This window comes from Hyla sarda, chromosome 6, assembly GCF_029499605.1.
Source record: "Hyla sarda isolate aHylSar1 chromosome 6, aHylSar1.hap1, whole genome shotgun sequence".
In the NCBI taxonomy this organism is placed as follows: domain Eukaryota; kingdom Metazoa; phylum Chordata; class Amphibia; order Anura; family Hylidae; genus Hyla; species Hyla sarda.
The window spans coordinates 143,563,883-143,578,301 of NC_079194.1; the positions used below are offsets into that span (position 1 = coordinate 143,563,883).

The 14,419-nt window shown below is 42.9% G+C and overlaps 1 protein-coding gene across 5 annotated transcripts in view; it reads left to right on the plus strand.

The window, feature by feature from the left end:
- Positions 1 to 1,818: 1,818 nt before the first annotated feature.
- Positions 1,819 to 14,419, plus strand: part of HYDIN (HYDIN axonemal central pair apparatus protein) — a 231,459-nt gene continuing 218,858 nt past the window's right edge. The window contains exon 1 of one of the 5 annotated variants that reach the window (XM_056525416.1): positions 1,819 to 2,452. The gene's annotated coding sequence lies outside the window, so the exon portion shown is untranslated. The other 4 variants (XM_056525415.1, XM_056525414.1, XM_056525411.1 and 1 more) reach the window with 4 other exon arrangements.

Below are 14,419 nucleotides of genomic sequence, written 5' to 3' on the forward strand. Positions count from 1 at the left end.
GTTACGGTTGGTGAGGGAGTTCAGTGAAGGGGTTATGGTTGGTGGGGGGAGTTCAATGAAGGGGTTACGGTTGGTGAGGGGAGGTCAGTGAAGGGGTTATAGTTGGTGAGGAGTTCAGTGAAGGGGTTACAGTTGGTGAGAGGAGTTCAGTTAAGGGGTTACGGTTGGAGAGGGGAGGTCAGTGAAGGGGTTACGGTTGGAGAGGGGAGGTCAGTGAAGGGGTTACGGTTGGTGAGGAGTTCAGTGAAGGGGTTACGGTTGGTGAGGGAGTTCAGTGAAGGGGTTACGGTTGGTGAGGGGAGTTCAGTGAAGGGGTTACGGTTGGAGAGGGGATGTCAGTGAAGGGGTTATGGTTGGTGGGGGGAGTTCAGTGAAGGGGTTACGGTTGGTGAGGGGAGTTCAGTGAAGGGGTTACGGTTGGAGAGGGGAGGTCAGTGAAGGGGTTACGGTAGGTGAAGAGTTCAGTGAAGGGGTTACAGTTGGTGAGGAGTTCAGTGAAGGGGTTACGGTTGGTGAGGGAGTTCAGTGAAGGGGTTACGGTTGGAGAGGGGAGGTCAGTGAAGGGGTTACGGTGGAGAGGGGAGGTCAGTGAAGGGGTTACGGTTGGAGAGGGGAGGTCAGTGAAGGGGTTACGATTGGAGAGGGGAGGTCAGTGAAGGGGTTACGGTTGGTGAGGGGTGGTCAGTGAAGGGGTTACGGTTGGTAAGGGGAGGTCAGTGAAGGGGTTACGGTTGGTGAGGAGTTCAGTGAAGGGGTTACTGTTGGTGAGGGAGTTCAGTGAAGGGGTTACGGTTGGTGAGGGGAGTTCAGTGAAGGGGTTACGGTTGGAGAGGGGAGATCAGTGAAGGGGTTACGGTAGGTGAAGAGTTCAGTGAAGGGGTTACGGTAGGTGAAGAGTTCAGTGAAGGGGTTACGGTTGGTGAGGAGTTCAGTGAAGGGGTTATGGTTGGTGAGGGAGTTCAGTGAAGGGGTTACGGTTGGAGAGGGGTGGTCAGTGAAGGGGTTACGGTTGGGGAGGGGAGGTCAGTGAAGGGGTTACGGTTGGAGAGGGGTGGTCAGTGAAGGGGTTACGGTTGGGGAGGGGAGGTCAGTGAAGGGGTTACGGTTGGAGAGGGGTGGTCAGTGAAGGGGTTACGGTTGGGGAGGGGAGGTCAGTGAAGGGGTTACGGTTGGAGAGGGGTGGTCAGTGAAGGGGTTATGGTTGGTGAGGGGAGGTCAGTGAAGGGGTTACGGTTGGAGAGGGGTGGTCAGTGAAGGGGTTACGGTTGGGGAGGGGAGGTCAGTGAAGGGGTTACGGTTGGAGAGGGGTGGTCAGTGAAGGGGTTACGGTTGGGGAGGGGAGGTCAGTGAAGGGGTTACGGTTGGAGAGGGGTGGTCAGTGAAGGGGTTATGGTTGGTGAGGGGAGGTCAGTGAAGGGGTTACGGTTGGAGAGGGGTGGTCAGTGAAGGGGTTACGGTTGGTGAGGGGAGGTCAGTGAAGGGGTTTCCGCTGGTAAGGGGAGTCCGGTAAAGGTGCTACAGCTGTTCAGGGGAGTTTAGTGAAGGGGTTGTGGCTGGAGAGGTGAGCTTTAGTGTGGGGTGTATGAATAGAGAGGGAATTCAGTAAGGGGGTGGTGGCTAAAATGGAGAATTCAGGGGTTACGGTTGCTGGTGAGGGGAGTTCAGTGAAGGGGTTTACAGGTGGTGAGGGGAGTTTCACTGAGGGTGAGGGGGTGGTTATGGCTAGAGAGGTGGGTTCAGTGAAGGAGTTACAGCTGGAGAGGGGAGTTAAGCAAAGGAGGTTATGGCTGGAGAAGGGAGGCCAGAAAGGTGGGGTTTAGTTAGGGGGTTAGAGTTAGAGAGGGTTAAGTAAAGGAGTTATGGCTGGAGAAGGAGATCACTAATGGGATGATAAGAGGGTTCAGTGAAGGAGTTATGGCCGGTTGAGATGGTCACTGAGGAGGGTTGTTGCTGAAGAGGAGAATTCAGTGAGGGGGTGATGGCTGGAAAGAGAAATTAAGGGGTTATAGCTGGTAAGGGGAGTTCAATGAAGTGTTATGGTCGGTGTGGGGTGTTCAATTAAAGGGTTATGGCTGAAGAGATGAGCTTCAGGAGGGGGCTCGAGGGTTATGGTTTGTGCGGGTGGTCAGTAAAAGGGTTATGGCTGGTGATGAGAGTTTAGTAAAGGGTTATGTCTGGACGGGGTTATGTCTGGACGGGGTTTCTTTAGATGGGGATTACGGAGCCTCAAGTCGGAATTGAGAGCGGAACGGCGGGCTGGGTACAGCTTGATATGACTACCTCTGGAAACATCAGATACATGAGATAATAGGTATCTACAGTAACAGGGGACGCGACATCGGCCAATCACAGCGCAGCTTGTTGGCAGGTGCCCGCTGGTCGTTATGGTGACGACTGTAAACGGCCCCACAGGAGTTGAGAACAACAGTGAGAACTTCACATCACGAAGTCGGTGAGTACAACCAAAGCAGCGGAAAGCATACCGGATCCAGGGTAGATTGCCTTACACACATATTGATAGTATGACAAATGTTATATTGCCATTCCTGTGTAATATCAAACATATAACATAAGCGCTCACCGTGTAATGTCACACACATAATACATAAGCTTCACAAGTGTAATATAAATGTAATATGGACGCTTCTATGGTGATATCACGCGAGTAATGCAGAAGTTACAAGTGTTGAAATTCAGACTTTCCTGGGCAATATCACACATGTAATCCTGATACTGTAATATTGACGCCTCCATGGTAATGTCACATGTGTAATAAACATACTCCCTGATTAGTATCACACATGTAATACATACAGTTGCTGTGTAATATTACACATGTAATATAGATGTTTCCATGGTAAAATCACAGGTATTACATGTACGTTATGTGGGAGATTTATCAAAACCTGTGCAGAGGAAGAGTGGTGCAGTTGGCCATAGCAACCAATCAGATTGCTTCTTTCATTTTCCACAGGCCTCTTTAGAGGCCTGTGGAAAATGAAAGAAGCAATCTGATTGGTTGCTATGGGCAACTGCACCACTCTTCCTCTGCACAGGTTTTGATAAATCTCCCCCTATGTGTGTAATATCGCACATATTCTGTGTAATGTTATAGATGTATTACAGATGTTTCATGGTAATAGCACACATATAATGTAGACACTTCTTGTGTAATATCACATATGTGATGTCAATGTTACCAGTGTAATATCACGCATGTAATTGACAGCTTCCCTTAAAGGAGAACTGTAGTGCAGTATAATTCATCCCCATAGGGGATAAGTTATAGATCGCAAGGGTCTGACCGATCTGCTGTATGGTGCCGTAGCTTCCTGCTGGGGACGACATGGCGCTTCCTGCAGACTGTCGTGGCCCCGTACAGGAGATCGCGGGGGCCCCAGCGGTCAGACACGCCCCATCCATTTAGCTCTATGGGATGCATGGAGGGGGCGTGTCAGCCGCCGCGTCACCTGCGGCCCCGTACAGGAGATTGCGGGGGGGGGGGTCGGGTCTGCAGTCGCAACTCCCATGAGCTATAACTTATCCCCTATACTTTGAATAGGGGATAAGTTATATTGCACTACAGTTCTCCTTTAAGTTATATCACAAAATGTAATACAGGTTCTCTCCATGTAATAGCACACATGTAATACAGATGTTTTCAGTGCAGTATCACATGTGTAATACAGGCACCCACAGTGCAGTATCACTCACATAGTGCTGACACTTCTACTGTAATATGTAATGATTCCAGTACAGTGGTCCCTCAAGTTACAATATTAATTGGTTCCAGGACGGCCATTGTATGTTGAAACCATTGTATGTTGAGACCAGAACTCTATGGAAACCTGGTAATTGGTTCTGAAGCCTCAAAAGGTCGTCCAAAAAGTAGAAAAAAGTTAGAATTTCAAGAAAAATAAGTAGATAACTAATATAGATAAAGCAAGTCCTTACATATAAAAGTAATAAAGATCTGCTGGGATCTGTAAATCACTGTCTATGTCAGTGTTTCCCAAGCAGGGAGCCTCCAGCTGTTGCAAAACTACAACTTCCAGCATGGCCCGGACAGCCAAAGGCTGTCCGGGCATGCTGGGGGTTGTAGTTTTGCAACAGCTGGGGGTACCCTGCTTGGGAAACACTAGTCTATGTAGAGGACAGGAGCTTCTTCGGGGGTCTTGTACAGTACACAGTGTCCCAAAAAAGTAACATGGAGTCGCCCTCACCTTGTGTCCAAAGGAGCAGGTAACCCTGGTACAGGTAAAGAGTACAGAACATGTAATACCACCCTGTACTGTAGGGGGCGCTACCAGACACCAGTCACTGCATACACTTCAGTAATACAGGGGTTTTACCAGTGAATGTCCATTCTGATTGGTCGGTTCTTCCGTCCATTGACACGTTTCACAGATCTGGACAGTCTGTAGTATTGTATGTTGAGTCTGGTTTCAACTTACAATGGTCCAGAATAGATCATTGTATGTTGAAACTATTGTATGTTGAGGCCATTGTAAGTTGAGGGATCACTGTATAATATCACACATGTAATGTAGACATCCCCTCGTTTGATAACAAACAAGAAATACAGATCTTCTCTGTTGTGTAATATCACATATAATACCTTTTGAACCCACTCCTGTTTTTGTCTAAAATACTGACCAAAATACTGTGTAAACCAAGTCTTGTGGTCCATTCACAAAAGCAGATTTTGCTACCATTGACTTCAATGGGTCCGCAGAAAATCAGCAAATCTGCCACTATTGCAGATTTTTGGTTGACCCCCTTAGGACTTGTTCACATGGGCAGATTTTATTGCTTGATAGCAGCATGTTTCCTCACTGTGAATTTGAATTTTGGTGGCCTCTCCGCGACAGATTTTCTGCTGCTTACCTTATTGACTTCATTCTGCCATGGAGAGTCTGTCCCGATTCAAACTTGCAGTGGAAAAACCTTGCTGCTATCTTGCAATGAAATCCGCCAGTGTGAACGGGCCCTTAGGATTTTTTTACACACACGGAATCCGCTGCGGATTTGAAGTTAAGGATCTGCAACTACTTCAAGTTTACAGTGGATTTTTCTTTACATAGTGCCAGCCTATTCCGCAGCACTGCACAGATATTGTTATTATTCACAATGATTCCTGTCCTCAATAAGCTCACAATATAAATTCTGAATTATATTGTATGGTGATTTTTTGAAGTGTGGAAGAAAAAAGTAACTAATGGAAACCCACAAGAGAATGCACAGGCTCCATGCAGATGTTGGCCTTGATGGGATTTAAAGGGGTACTCCGGTGAAAACCTTTTTTCTTTTAAATCAACTGGTGGCAGAAAGTTAAACATATTTGTAAATTACTTCTATTAAAAAATCTTAATCCTTCCAGTACTTATTAGCTTCTGAATGCTACAGAGGAAATTCCTTTCTTTTTGGAACACTGATGACATCACGAGCTTTCTCAGTGCTTTCTGCTGACATCTCTGTCCAGATGCATGCTAAGGGCAGTGTGGTGGCTCAGTGGTTAGCACTGCTGCCTTGCAGTGCTGGGGACTTGGGTTCAAATCCCACTAAGGATAACAATAAATAAAGCATTGTTATTATAATAACGTCAGCAGAGAGGACTGTGCTCATGATGTCACCAGAGAGCATTCCAAAAAGAAAAGAATTTCCTCTATAGTATTCAGCAGCTAATAAGTACAGGAAGGATTAAGATTTTTTAATAGAAGTAATTTACAAATATGTTTAACTTTCTGCCACCAGTTGATTTAAAAGAAAAAAGGTTTTCACCGGAGTACCCCTTTAAACCCAGGAGTCCAAAGTAACAGTGCTAGTCAGTGAGCCACCATGCTCATAGGTTTTATGTGTAAAAGGGGCATGTGTAATAACTGCATTAGAAAACCATAGCAATAAAAGTAAAATGTGTGAGATTTATGTGACGTACTATCACTACATAAAAACCCAGCCCTAAAATGATTGAAGTGCCAACTCTTGGATGTCCTGTATATGAATCTAGGTCTTTTTCTGTGTAAGGCAGTGCCCCATTATTAATGGAAGTGACTGCAGTTGCCGGCATATAGGTCACAGAGCACTTATTCATTCAAATATGCATGACGGCTTATCTGATGTGTCTTCTTTCTGGGGCTTTCACTGAGCATCGGAGAAATGCCGTCGTCTTATGCAATATTATATGTACAGCACAGGCTGCTGTAATGGAGCACCAGCTCAGCAGCGGCCAAAACCTTTAGCATATCCGGACCTCCAAACCCCATTATACAGGGTGTTTACATAAATCAATTGTTTCTGTGTACATATGTTACATTACTTATCCTGTACTGATGCTGAGTTCCAGTACATTCGCAAAGTCTTCAACCACTTTCACTTTTTTTTTACATTTTGTTATGTTGCGGCTTTGTGCTCAATTCAAGTTTCCCCATCATTCTGCTTTCAATACCCCATAATTACTAAGTGAAAGGAAAATGTTAGAAATCTTTGCATATTTATTGAAAAGATCTAAGTAAAAGCTTCAAGGATTCACAGGATTAGACTTGACACTGACTGGGATAGAGGGAACAGGAGTCGCAGTACTTCAAATGAGTGACTTTATTCTGACCAAGATGCAACGCATTTCGCTGCGCATGCGCAGTGAAATGCGTTGCATCTTGGTCAGAATAAAGTCACTCATTTGAAGTACTGCGACTCCTGTTCCCTCTATCCCAGTCAGCGCCAAGTCTAATCCTGTGAATCCTTGAAGCTTTTACTTAGATCTACTCTACACATCAGGAAGGCTGCAGATGGGACATTGTGCAATTTAACATGCTATTCATTATTGTGTATGCAGGTACACAACCAGTAGCGGTAAGCGGCTGCTCACCCCTCCCCCATCCCTGGTTCACCATTGGATCAGTGATACTCCACTATGGAGTGCCTTTGCTTCTCTCTCTATTTATTGAAAAGGAAAAACATACATTTTCAGACTAAGGTAAACACCTTTGGCAGCGATCCAGGTAGGCCACAAGGTTTGCCTACCTGGATTCTGGGATTTTCTGCCATTCTTCTCTGCAGATCCTCTCAAGCTCCATTCGTTTCGGACCACCAGTGCAAATCCATTTTTAAATCCATGGCTGAAAAATATAGCAAGTTTGAATCTCCCCTTACATGTCAGACATATAGTATCATGTACTATGATTCCTATTTTTCCCTTTTCATAGAGAATTTTTATTCACTTTTTCCAGCATATTCATGAATGGGGTTTCATATGTCTTTGGTACATTATAAAAGCACCAATGTACACCAAAGGACACCAAATTGCAAGATTTTTATTGATAGTGAAAAATCACAGCCTGAAAAGATTGTGTAAAAACAAAAGTCACACCCATATTTTAGGAATAAAAATAATATTCGTAAAAATTGGCAAATGTTGGCATATGATATAAATCAATATAGTAAAATGTATTTCCCCTTACATTTTCTCGCCAAGATTTACACTGATAGCCAATAGTAAATAAGAGCGTAATTGTAACAATAATAATATTGTCATGTTTACAATATCTGCTTATGTGGAATTGTGGAATATAATACTATTCCTTAACTGTGCACAAAGTACTGTTTGACTCTTTGGCTAGGTTTCCACTTGGTTTTTTTCTGTCGTTTTTTTAGGCACTTTTTTTCTGGAGTTTTTACCGTTCTGTGGAAATTGCATTTTTGCCCCGTATAGTTTCCCTGTGGGCGTTTTTTATACATTTTTTGGGGTTCCAAAAAAACAAAAAAAAAATAAAAACTAAAAGAAGATGCAGTAGGGATAAGAAAAATTGTAGGGAACTCCCGCTGAGAGTTGTGATTGGCCCGACAGTTCAGGCCAATCACAACTCTCAGCGGGATATATGAATCTTTGTTGTTAAGTTATATTCACATAAACGCTCCAAGTACAGAACAGTGTAGGGGAGCGGTGCTGCGGGCCGCCTGCTTCTCCCGATTATAAATTACGATGGCAACGCATCTCAGACCCGCTGCGATCTGTCCTTTAGTGCAGGTACTACTGCTCCCAACATGGAACACACTCTGCTCCAAGCTGGAAGTAGTGGTAGTACCGCAAATAAGGATAAAGACTAAAGAAAAAGACTCTCTCCTAGGACTGTATCCACCTTTTCCAGCCCACCTGAAAGCTGAACTAATTTATGCAGGCTAAAGTTTGTGACAAGTCGAATCACTGTAAATTCACTCATCTCTAATTGCCAGGTACATTTTCAGGTCCCTGCCTGCACACATAAATTGTTCCCTGCTTAAAAAAAAAAAAAAAAAAAAAAATTTGTTCTAAAAATATAAAATTTGTTCCCTACAATTTTCCCACCCTTACTGCATCTTTTTTTTTAAATGGTAACTTATGAAATGTAATCAAAAAAGCGAACTTCATCCCTTTTTTAGATTGCTAAAATAAAAAAAGAATAAAAAACTCCAATGTTAAAACCCACATGGCTTTTTTTTTTCCCCTGGGGGCTTTTTTTCACTTCCGCAGACTTTTATGGGAGAAAATGCCAAGATTTCTGTGAAAAAACAAGGTCTCAACATGCTGCCATTTTGAAAAACTGTCAAGGAGCAGGAAAATGCCAAGGAGGAGGAAAAAAACACCAAGTGGCAATTGCAATTTGTGATTTCCTATTGATTTACAGCTAATATCTGGCCGTAGGCAGATTTGGCGTTTTTATTGGCGTTTTTTTGTAATATAAAAAAAAGTTGAAACCTAGCATTTCTGTTAAATATATTATTGTTTTATACAAAATATATTGAAATGAGTGGAGCGCATGCCGTCTAGAGGTAGACGACACGCGCTCGTGACTGAGCGTGATGGGGTCGAGTTCAGGAGATCGTGGGAGGCCCCAGCGGTTGAAACCCCCTACCCCCCACAATCAGTTTCTTATCCCCTATTCTGTGGATAGCGGAGGGGATAGGTTAATTATTGCTACAATACCCCTTTAAGTCAATGGGAAATACATTTGGCTATAAAAATAGCCTTAAAAAGACCTATTATCTCCTATATAATTTGTTAAAGGGGTATTTGGCATGATGTCATGTCTCCGTCTCGGAAAACCAGCATTTCCGAGACTCAAGCAGTACCCGGGTGCTGCACAGAGATCGTGGTGGGTCCCAGTGGCGGGACCCCGCAATCAGAGATCTTATCCTTAGATGTGTAAGCTCTCAACTTGGCTCTTTGTTTTGTGATGATTCTGCTTGGTGTTGTTTGCCTTAGGCTAGGTTTCCACTTGTTGTTTTTTTTCTGTCAGTTTTTGGATATCTGCCACTGCAGTTTTTGAGCCAAAGCCAGAAATGAATTTCAAAAGGAATAGGAAATATAAAGGAAGGACTTATACTTCTCCTCCCTTATGGATCCACTTCTGACTTTGGCTCAAAAACTGCAGTGGCAGTATTCTAAAAACTGCCAGAAAAAAAACCAAGTGGAAACTTAGCCTGTTTTTTGTTTTTTTTTAAACTGCCACTGCAGTTTTTAAGCCAAAGCCAGAAGTATATTGAAAAGTGCTTATTAACAACATAGAGTTAATAGGACTTTTTAAACTAAACACTTATTGTACTACATTTACAGTGTAGGAATAATGTTATATATTATGGCTATATTTCCGTAAGCTCACTAGGCTAATGTTTCCTGGGTCTCTGCTTTATAGCTCGATCACTGGGCGGAGGATTGTTTGTTGTCACCATTAAAGGGGTATTCCGGGCAAAAACATTTTATCCCCTATACAAAGGATTCGGGATAAGATGTGGACCCCCCGCGATCTCCCTGCAGCACCCGCAGTCTATGCGGGAGCTGCGCCTTCAGTTTTGGAAACCGTCACGCCCCCTCCATTCAGGTGCTGTAGGGAGATCGCGGCGGGTCCCAGCGGCGGGCCCCCCCTAATCAGACATCTTATCCCCTATCCTTTGGATAGGGGATAAAATGTTTTTGCCCGGAATACCCCTTTAACTACTCAATGTAGCAATGTGTATATTTATTTGGTTCCTGTTTGCAACATATTGTAGTGTGTGATTGCAAAATTGGTATTCTACATGAGCAGATATTGTGAGCGTGACAGTATTATTGTTGTATATTACATTATAGTATAGCTTGTTGTAGTAACCTGTGAATGTGGATGTAAGTAATCCCTGGAGGAGTCGGTGTTTACTAAAAACTGTAGATAGACATAGTACTAAAGCATATTGAGAGTATGTAGACATATACAAGTAGAGTAAGGGATCGCAGTCTCACATCATCAAATATTTATACAATAGAAATAAATCAAAGCATCTCTTAGTTGAAGTATATAAAAACTTAGGGTTGAGTTCACATCAGCGTTTTTCATTTCTGTTACTCAATTAAGAAATGCAAATGAAAATGAAGGTAACGGATCCCATTCATTCATATGAATTTTTTAAAATCTCTGTTGTACTTAGTTATCATCAACTATGCTTCATTTCAGTTATTTGTAACAGGGCATGCAGTATTTTTTTCTGTTATAAATAACGGATATTCTAACGTACATTACTAATTTAACATTGACGTCTATGGTGACAGAAGTAACCTCCGTTAACCTCCGCTATTTTTATATCCGTTATTGCTACTTAACATGCTCAGAAATGCTGGAGATAAACATATGTTTTATTGGCTAATAACAGATGTTAATGCTCCGTAATTCTATATGCAAGTTTTACAAAATCTTTTACTATTTTACTTAAACATCGTAAACATCAGTTTTATATCCGTTATGAATGACCTCAGTTGTGTGTCAATAATGGACATATCTAATGGATTTGAAAAACACTGATGTGAATATATAGCCCTTAGTTTGGCTTTTGTCATCTAGTTTGCAAAAAAGCAGCAAAAAAAGGAGGTTTAGGAGCACAAATGACAATGATAGTGAGAATGAGATTGGGATTGGTCATGGCGGAGATCTCAATAGCTAACTGGGTTTAATAATAGGAGATTTTTTCTGTGGCTAAAAAATAAAACTTTATTGCTCTCTCGTATTAAAAATAATATAATATTGATATTCTCAAACATACAGGCCCACATTTATCATTGTCTTTAGACTGTTTTTGTGTCTAAAAAAAGGGGCAAAAAAGGCGCAAGCAGGGTTTTTTGCGCCTTTTTTTTGCCCCTTTTTGTTTACACATTTCTGCTGATTTTGAGTTGCAATCCACTGATTTTGGCAATAGACATGATATGGAAGGGATTTATCATTGCCCCTTTTTGTAAAAAGGCGCAAAAAAAGGCGCAAAGCCACTGAAAAGTCTCTAAAACTACACCAGCTCAGACATGGTGTAGCTTTTTGGTGTATGTGTAGACAGAAATTTCAGAAAATGTGGACCTGCACAAAATTTATTAAAGCTCTTTTACCTTTTAATAAAGTTGGTGCTCCTACACATTATCAGCACACAAAAAAAAGGTGTAAAAAATGCTTGACTTGCACTGCAATGATAAATGTGGGCTACTGTGCCTTTGTAAAGTCTTCAGACCCTTTTAGTTTTTTCACGTTTTGCTATGTTCCGGCCTTGAGCTCAAATAAAAAGAATAAAAAAAAAAAAAAAGTTTTCCCCCATCATTCTGCACTCAATACCGCATAATGGCAAAGTGAAACCAGAATGTTAAAAATCTTTGCTAATTTATTAAATTTAAAATTTTAGCAAAATTCTAGATTTACCTTGGACTCCAACCAGCAGAATAGTAACTTGGATATTGGAAAGAAGGTCTGGCTAAACCTATTCCTAATATGCTATAAGACAAAACAGACACATATTGGGGGAGATTTATCAAAACCTGTGCAAAAGAAAAGTTGCCCAGTTGCACTTGGCAATCAATCTGATTGGTTGCTATGGGCAACTGGGCAACTTTTCCTTTGCACAGGTTTTGATAAATCTCCCCTATTGTGACTCACTTTCTGATAGTAAATAAATGACCACAGCAGCTTGTTTAAAGGGGTTGGTAAAATCTGACGTGTAGCTCATACATAAACTGCTCAAAAATAAATAAAGGGAACACTAAGATAACACATCCTAGATCTGAATAAATGAACTAATCGTATGAAATACTTTCGTCTTTACATAGTTGAATGTGCTGACAACAAAATCACACAAAAATTATCAATGGAAATCAAATTTATCAACCCATGGAGGTCTGAATATGGAGTCACACTCAAGATCAAAGTGGAAAACCACACTACAGGCTGATCCAACTTTGATGTAATGTCCTTAAAACAAGTCAAAATGAGTCTCAGTAGTGTGTGTGCTCCACGTGCCTGTATGACCTCCCTTAAACGCCTGGGCATGCTACTGATGAGGTGGCGGATGGTCTCCTGAGGGATGTCCTCCCAGACCTGGTCTAAAGCATCCGTCAACTCCTGGACAGTCTGTTGGTGGATGGAGCGAGACATGATGTCCAGATGTGCTCAATCAGATTCAGGTCTGGGGAACGGGCGGGCCAGTCCATAGCATCAATGCCTTCCTCTTGCAGGAACTGCTGACTCACTCCAGCCACATGAGGTCTAGCATTGTCTTGCATTAGGAGGAACCCAGGGCCAACAGCACCAGCATATTGTCTCACAAGGGGTCTGAGGATCTCATCTCGGTGCCTAATGGCAGTCAAGCTACCTTTGGCAAGCACATGAAGGGCTGTGCGGCCCTCCAAAGAAATGCCACCCCACACCATTACTGACCCACTGCCAAACCGGTCATGCTGGAGGATGTTGCAGGCAGCAGAACGTTCTCCACGGCATCTCCAGACTCTGTCATGTCTGTCACATGTGCTCAGTGTGAACCTGCTTTCATCTGTAAAGAGCATAGGGCCCCAGTGGCAAATTTGCCAATCTTGGTGTTCTCTGGCAAATTCCAAACATCCTGCACGGCGTTGGGCTGTCAGCACAACCCCCACCTGTGGACCTCGGGTCCTCATACCACCCTCATGGAGTCTGTTTCTAACCGTTTGAGTGGACACATGCACATTTGTGGCCTGCTGGAGATCATTTTGCAGGGCTCTGGCAGTGCTCCTCCTTCTCATCCTTGCACAAAGGCGGAGGTAGTGGTCCTTCTGCTGGGTTGTTGCTCTCCTACGGCCTCCTCCACATCTCTGATGTACTGGCCTGTCTCCTGGTAGTGCCTCCACGCTCTGTACACTACGCTGACAGACACAGCAAACCTTCTTGCCACAGCTCGCATTTATGTGCCATCCAGGATGATCTGCACTACCTGAGCCACTTGTGTGGGTTGTAGACTCCGTCTCATGCTACCACTAGAGTGAAAGCACTGCCAGCATTCAAAAGTGACCAAAACATCAGTCAAGAAGCATAGGAACTGAGAAGTGGTTTGTGGTCACCGCATGAAGAACAATTTCTTTATTGTGGGTGTCTTGCTAATTGCCTATACTTTCCACCTGTTGTCTGTTCCATATGCACAACAGCATGTGAAATTGATTGTCAATCAGTGTTGCTTCCTGGTGGACAGTGTGATTTCACAGAAGTGTGATTGACTTGGGTTACAATGTGTTGTTTAAGTGTTCCCTTTATTTTTTTGAGCAGTGTATATGTAAAGGAGTTCAAATGTGCTGTTTTTAAGTAACATAACTTACATCCCTGTACAACTCCTCTCCCCCATGGATCTGATCACTCCTGGTTTCCTCTCTGAGCGATGAACCTGCGGTTGTTAGGCAACAGAGCACACACTTCCCCATAATCCCCCTTGCTTACATGCACAGGGGAGACCAATTGCCAGTTCTTTTTAGGAGATTGCAGTTGAACTGAACATGTGACCACCAAAGACGATTGTAACCAAGGGCAGTGGTTATCAAAACAAAGCAGGCATATGGAGGGATAACTAACCTTAGTAAACAAAATATCTCAAACAGTACATTTTTAAAAATACTTGTGCATTTGAATTATGTTTAATTTTACATAATATATCAATTAAGACCATTTTTTGTTAATGGGACAAATCCTTTAATAACCATTTTACAAGCAGTAGCCTGTTGTAATATCTCCAGTTCTCTTGCGCTGACTTGAGGTTGACAAGTTATCTCTACTTTTTCGCATATCATTTTTCCACAGGACCCAAGCAAGAACAGAGTAATTCCTCCATAACCAAATACTCCATTTTAGAAGGGGTCTTCACACCTACAATGGAACCCAATACCCTTTTTAATAACTGCTATAAAGACCTTCTTCCTGCTGGCTGCTGCTATAGTGTCAAACAACAGGTCCATAAACCCTCAGGCAGAGTATTGACACTCATAAGGGCGGGTGGGCAAGCTATTCACTATTCCTGACTCTAGCCAACTGAGAGAGGTAACTCCCCCTCCCTACTTATATGGCTCACTGGAGATAACACTTACCCACCCAATTTAGCCTATCTTAAAGGGGTACTCCTCCCCTAGACATCTTTTCTCCTATCC